Here is a 7,247-nt window from a genome sequence, read left to right as displayed (position 1 = left end):
CAGAGTGTCACAACCTACCTGAGCAGAAACCTCCACCAGAACCAATGCTGGGGTAGAAAAGCCTGAACTGTAATCGACAAATTGCTGGAGGTTTATGTCTAAGACTTAAAAACTCTACGCCCTGACCGGTTTGGCTCAGCGGATAGAGCGTCGGCCTGCGGACTCAAGGGTCCCGGGTTCGATTCCGGTCAGGGGCATGTGCCTTGGTTGCGGGCACATCCCCGGTGGGGAGTGTGCGGGGGGCAGCTGATCAGTGTTTCTCTCTCATCGATGTTTCTGACTCTCTGTCCCTCTCCCTTCCTCTCTGTAAAAAATAAATAAAATATATTTTAAAAAAACCCAACAAACTCCAGGGGACACAGTCATTTGTGAGTTTTCTCTCCAAGAGCTCTACCAGGTCCTCACTGTGCAGATCAAAGAAAAATTCCCTTCATGCATCTGGCAAGCAGAAGGGAAAAGGAACCATTTTTTAAATATGGCAGAGCATTCGGTTCTTAAGAAGGCTTGCCCTCAGGAGAAACTATTTTACCAGAGCCTAACCTGCTGGGGTTTTATCAGATCCTAACTGAAAGTTCACAGTCCAGGAGAAAGGCTCACCAAAAGATGAGACCTCATCATAGGCCTGGAGAATGCTTCCTCACCAACACACCTCACCACCACATTACTAAGGACCTATTTAGACAGTTCCTTCTACCCAGAACCTCATATCTGCCTTTCAGCAAATAATTATATGGCATACTAAAAGGCAAAAACACAGTCTGAAAAGGCAGAATAAACAGCAGAACTAAGATATGATCGTGAATGTTGGCATTAATAAACTAGGAGTTTTTAAAGTTATAATTAATATGTCAACCAATTCAATAGAAAAAAGTAGATGACATGAAAGATCAGATAGATAATCTAAGCAGAAATATGGAAATTCTAGAAAAGAATAAAAAAGAAGTGCTAGAGATAAAAAAACAACAACACTGTAACAAATAAAGAATGCCTTTGATGGGCTCATTAACAGACAACATGGCTGAGAAAAAAAATCTGTGAGGTTGAGGGTATGACAATAAAAATTTCCAAACCTGAAAAGCAAAGAGAATAATGACTAAAAGATAGAGGAAAAAAACACAAAACAAAACAAAGCAGACAGAGCATCCGAAGACTGTGGAACAACTACAAAAGGTATAGCAGACACATAATGGAAATACCAGAAGGAGAAGAAAGAGAAAAACAGAAGCAGTATTTGAAGCAATAATGACTGAGAATTTCCCAAATTAATGTCAGATACCAAATCACAGATCCAGGAAACTCAGAGAACACGAAACAAAACAAAAACCCTACACAAAAGTATATCATATTCAAACTCCAGAAAATCCAAGGTACAGAAAAAAATTTTTGAAGGAAGCCAGAGGGAAAAAAGGGGCAAAGATAAGAGTTGCATCCAACAAGCCAAAGAGAGAAAGTAAAGTATATAAAGTATTGACAGAGAGATGACCACCAACCTAGAATTTTGCACCCTGTGAAATTATCCTTCAAAAGTGAAGGTAAGGCCCTAGCTGAGTAGCTTAGTTGGTAAGAGCATTGTCCTGATGTGCCAGGGCTGCAGGTTTGATCCCCGGTCAGGGCACATAAAAGAATCAACCAATGACTGTATAAATGGGTGGAACAGCAAATCGATGTTTCTCTCTCAAATCAATAAATAAATGTTTAAAAAGGAAGGGAAAGTATTGTTAAAGGGGTAAGAAAAGGTAGAACAAAAACATTTATTTTTCTTATTTTTAATTGATCTAACAGAAAACAGTTTGTTCAAAATAATAATAGCAAAAATGTATTTGACTGTGTGTAAATGAAGGGAATGACAGCAATGATACAAGGGACAAGAGAGAGAGGAATTAGAAATGTTTAGTTATTGCTCTGGCGATGTGGCTCAGTTGATTGGGCATCGTACCACACGTGGAAGGGTTATGCAGCTCCATTCCGCCTGGGGGACACGCAGGAGGCAGCCAATTGATGTTTTGCTCTCACACAGATGTTTCTCTCTTTCTCTCTTGCTTCTTCTCTTTCTGAAAAGCAATAAAAATATTTTTAAAAATTAAAAAAATAATACAGGTTAGTCTTGCTGGTCACAGAAACATCATGCATTTGAAATGATCCATGGTGCCGAAGCCGGTTTGGCTCAGTGGATAGAGCGTCGGCTTGCGGACTGAGGGGTCCCAGGTTCGATTCCGGTCAAGGGCATGTACCTGGGTTGTGGGCACATCCCCAGTGGGAGATGTGCAGGAGGCAGCTGATCGATGTTTCTCTCTCGATGTTTCTAGCTCTCTGTCTCTCTCCCTTCCTCTCTGTAAAAAATCAATAAAATATATTTTTAAAAAAAGAAGAAAAAAAAAGAAATGATCCATGGCAATAGTTGTGGCCATGAAAGCTATACAGCAAGCAGGCATGCAGCCCCATCAGTTTGACATACTTGCTTTACAGAGTTATATACATTTTTTAAAATCCTCACCGAGGATATTTTTCCATTGATTTTTAGAGAGAGTGGAAGAGAGAGGGAAAGACAGAGAGAGAAATATCAATGTGAGAGAAAGACATTGACTGGTTGCCTCCTGCACACATCCTGACCAGGGCCTGGGCCAGGGAGGATCCTGCAACCAAGGGACATGCCCTCGACCAGAATCCAACCCGGGACCCTTTTGTCTGCAGGCCAATGCTCTATCCACTGAGCCAAACTGGCTAGGGCTGAGTTATGTACTATTAAGGAACCGAGAATAAAGGGTAAAAATGTAAAAGGAACTGTAAGCTTTGTCAGCCATTCCTAAGTAAGCATCTGAATTTGGAACAATAATTAATAGTCGAAAATTTATTCATGAATATGTTGTGGGTAATTAAAAATATTTATTTCTGTTATTTTCATATTACAGAATATTCTACCAATCGAATTTAAAAGAATTGTATGGGAGACCCACGCTCCCCCCGTCCGCCCGGCCGCGTGCCCAGGCGGCGATGACACAGCGCTGGCGGTGGCCACGAGGCGCCGGGCAGGCCGTTTGCTGACCGTTTGCTGACCGGAGAGCGGCCGCCGCCAGCGTGTCCTTGGCGCCCCGCCAGCATGGGCTGCGCCCCGAGCAGCCACATTCCCGAGACCCAGACCGTGTACCCGGGCGCCGGGGAGGCCGAGGATGTGCAGGACCCCGCGGCGCTGCTCTGTCCGGAGCCCGAAGCCTTGGCCACCACCAGCGGCGCCCTCCCCGCGGACGCCGACTCCAAGAGACCAACATCTCACGTGCATTTTGGCCCCATGAGGTTTCATGCAGATCAACTCCAGGTACTTCTGGCGTTTATCAAAGACGATAGCCAGTGTGAAGGATTCCCTAAGGCATGTGAGAAAGCAGGGTTCAAGTGCACGGTGGCCCTGGAGGTCCAGGCTGCCCTGACCTGTTTCCTGGCTGCAAATCACGACATCATCATCATCGACCACAGAAACTCCCAGCCGCTGGACGCCCTGGCGCTGTGCAGGTCTATTCGAGCCACAAAAGTTTCAGAAAACACAGTTACTGTTGGTGTAGTACGCAGGCGGGATGCAGAAGAGCCTGTGATGCTCCCCATTCGTGCCGGCGTTACGAGGAGGGACGTGGAGAACCCCAGCCTCCAGGCCTGTTACGCGGAGCCGCGGCAGCTGGAGTTTGGAGAGGTGCGGTCACAGCTGAAACTCAGGGCTTGTAATTCAGTATTCACTGCACTGGAGAACAGCCAAGACGCCATTAAAATCACGAGTGAGGACAACTACATACAGGATGTAAACCCAGCATTTGAAACAACAGTGGGCTCTGAGTCGGGTGCTGCCCAGGAGAACAGTTCCATGCCTGTGACGGAAGCCTTCGGCCGCGTCCTGTATTCACCCCAGTTCGGGGCGAAGGAAGAGGATCCTCACACCAAGGACCTCCTCGGGGGCCTGATGTCTGACGGTTTTCGAAGACTGTCTGGGCATGAGTACACTCTCTCCACAAAAAGCCTGCAGCAAGCTCCGGGCCGCTGACTCGCCTCCGAGTCCCTTCACGCTTTCCCACCGCGGACAGCCGAGGCCAGGGAAAACGCTGGCGACGGGGACTTGAATGTGTTTGCACTGGAGACTGCCACTCGGAAAAGGCCTTTGACTTTTCTTGGTCTCAAAATCTTCGCTCGCTTTGCAGTCTGTGAATTCTTGAAGCGCTCGGAGACGACGCTGCGGCTGTGGCTGCAGACTATGGACGCCCACTCCCACTCCTCCAACCCCTACCTCAACGCCACCCACGCTGCCCACGTGCCGCACGCCGCCGCCTCCTTCCTCTGCCAGGAGAGGATCAAGCAAGCGTTAGTCTCCGTGGATGCGGCCGCCGCTCTCATCGCAGCCGCCATCCACGACCTGGGCCCCCGGGGAGGACCCACCTCTTCCCGTGCAACGCGGGCGGCCCGCTGGCCGTGCTGTACGACCGTGCCGTGTTGGAGAGCCACCACGCGGCCCTGGCCTTCCAGCTGGCCGCCAAGGAGGGCAAGCGCAACATCTTCAAGAACGTGGAGAGGAATGACTACCGGACGCTGCGCCAGGCCATCGTCGACATGGTCTTGGCCACAGAGATGACCAGACACTTTGAGCACATCAATAAGTTTGTCAACAGTGTCGTCAAGCCCTTGGCAGAGCTGGAGGAAAGCGAGGGGAGTGAGCCAAACCCTCGTGATGTAGACACGATGCTCCGGTCTCCAGAGAGCCGGACTCTGATCAAGCGGATGATGATCAAGTGCGCGGAGGCGTCCCACCCCTGCCGGCCCTGGAGCAGTGCATCGAGCCGGCCGCACGCATCTCGGAGGAGCATTTTTCTCAGACCGAAGAAGAAGCTGGACTTAGCTGTGGCGATGCCAGCTTTTGACCGAAACACCTGCAGCCTCCCCCAGTCCCAGATCTCCTTCATCGACTCCTTCGTCACGGACATGTACCGTGCTTGGGACGACTTTGTAGACCTACCGGAGTCACTGCAGCACCTGGACAACAATTTTAAATACTGGAAAGGACTCGACGAAATGAAGCGGCGGGGCGTCCGACCACCTCTGGCACCAAAATAGAGAAGGCTCCTTCTGTCTGAAACTGGACCTCTGAAACTGCGCTACTCGCCTGATGTACTTTGCCAGTGACTCTACAAATTAAAAGAAACTAGGACTGAACGCTTTTTCATAAAATTTTATTAATGACTTTTTCCAGAAGTTTGCCTTATTTTGTAGTGTTTATACCAAATATTGTCATAGAAACATAGCAAACAGAATATTTACTAAATTGACTTTTTAAAACCAATCCGTTTTTTATTTTTTTTAAAAATATATTTTATTGATTTTTTACAGAGAGGAAGGGAGAGGGATAGAGAGTCAGAAACATCGATGAGAGAGAAACACCCATCAGCTGCCTCCTGCACATCTCCCACTGGGGATGTGCCCGCAACTCAGGTACATGCCCTTGACCGGAATCAAACCTGGGACCCGTCAGTCTGCAGGCCGATGCTCTATCCACTGAGCCAAACCGGTTTCGGCTAAAACCAATCCGTTTTTATCTTCATAGGTAATTTTTCATTCTAGATATTTATAAAGGTTCTGTATCTTCACACTTTCAATAAATGTAGTACCATAAAAAATGATGACATATCAAAGTACTTGTTATTTCATTTTAAACTTACATTGCTTTTCCAAGATAAAAATGAAATTTAAAAAAAAAAGAATTGTATGTATAAACTGGCATTAGGCTACAAATGTAAATCCTTTTAATGAAAAGTTGCAACTTTTAATGTTTTAACATAGTTTTCTATTTGTCTTTATTTCAGGTATCAGAATTATAAAATATCTGAATAAGATATTTTTGTTGCTGTTTCAGGACTTAGTTAATTCGCCTGGAGAATATTCACATATAATAAAAATATCACTAAATAAATGGTTAATTCGCCTGGAGAATATTCACATATAATAAAAATATCACTAAACAAAAAACATTTAAAAATAGTTTGTTATTATAAGGTACTTCCACTACCCGTTAAGTGGTATAGTGTTATTTAAAAATGGACTTGAATATTATATTGCAAATTCTAGGGCAACCACTAAAAAAAGCAGGAAAAAGTATAATGTTATGCTAACGAAGGAGAGAAGATTAACTCATATGGAATACTCAGTTAAAACCACAAAAGGCAGAAAAATGTGGAAGACAGGAATACCAAAAAAAAAAAAAAAACAAAAACAAAGGCAACAAATAGAAAACAGTAACAAATATGGTAAATACTAATCCTACTATATTCATTAATAATCACCTTAAATATCAATGGTCTAAATATACCAATTCAATAACAGATTGTCAGATAGATAAAAATACAAAAAACTATATATTACCTACAAGAACCCATTTTAAATATAAGGACACAAAGCCCTGGCCCAATGGCTTAGTTGGTGGGAGCGTCCTCCTGTGCATCAAAAGGTTGCAGGTTTGATTCCTGGTCAGGACACATAATCTAAGTTGTAGGTTCAATCGATGTTTCTCTCTCTCTCTCCCTTCTTCTCTCTAAAAATCAATAAAACATATCCTCGGGTGATGATTAAAACACACATACACACACAAACGACACATATTCACAGTAATGGGGTGGAAAATGACATACAGAAGCAATATTTGAAGCAATAATGATTGAGACTTCCCCAAATTAATTTCAGACACCAAATCACAGATCCAAGAAACTCAGAGAACTCCAAACAAATAAGCAAACGAACAACAACAACAAAAAAATATTACGCGGGCTGGTGTGGCTCAGTGATTGAGCATGGACCCATGAACCAGGAGGTCACAGTTCAATTTTAAAATAAAAAACTTCTGCTTTGCAAAAGATAATATCAAGAGAATGAGAAGACAAGCTGCAGACTGGGAGAAGATATTTGTAAAAGACATGTCTGGTAAAGGACTATCATCTAAAACATACAAAGAACTCTTAAAACTCAACAACAAGAAAACAAACAACTTGACTGACAAATGGGACAAAGATCTGAACAGACATCTCACCAGAAAGCATAAACAGATGGCAACTAAGCATGTGAAAAGATATTCAACATCATATGCCACTAAGGAATTGCAAATTAAAGCAATGAGATATCACTACACACACTCACATGTCCAAAAATCCAAAAACACTGGCAACACCATTGGGCAATTAATGTTCAATATATTTATATCCTAATCCAGAAATTTCCACCCCTAGAAA

At 44.2% G+C, this 7,247-nt stretch overlaps 1 pseudogene across 1 annotated transcript; it reads left to right on the top strand.

The window, feature by feature from the left end:
* Window positions 1–3,097: 3,097 nt before the first annotated feature.
* On the top strand, window positions 3,098–5,119 carry LOC308532717 (high affinity cAMP-specific and IBMX-insensitive 3',5'-cyclic phosphodiesterase 8A-like; annotated as a pseudogene). The gene has a single exon. The product of its transcript is annotated as a high affinity cAMP-specific and IBMX-insensitive 3',5'-cyclic phosphodiesterase 8A-like (transcript).
* Window positions 5,120–7,247: the final 2,128 nt, after the last annotated feature.

This window comes from Myotis nattereri, assembly GCF_964212035.1.
Source record: "Myotis nattereri genome assembly, chromosome: 16".
In the NCBI taxonomy this organism is placed as follows: Eukaryota; Metazoa; Chordata; class Mammalia; order Chiroptera; family Vespertilionidae; genus Myotis; species Myotis nattereri.
Note: the sequence above shows the minus strand (reverse complement) of the source record. Positions and strands in the feature narration are given on the sequence as shown.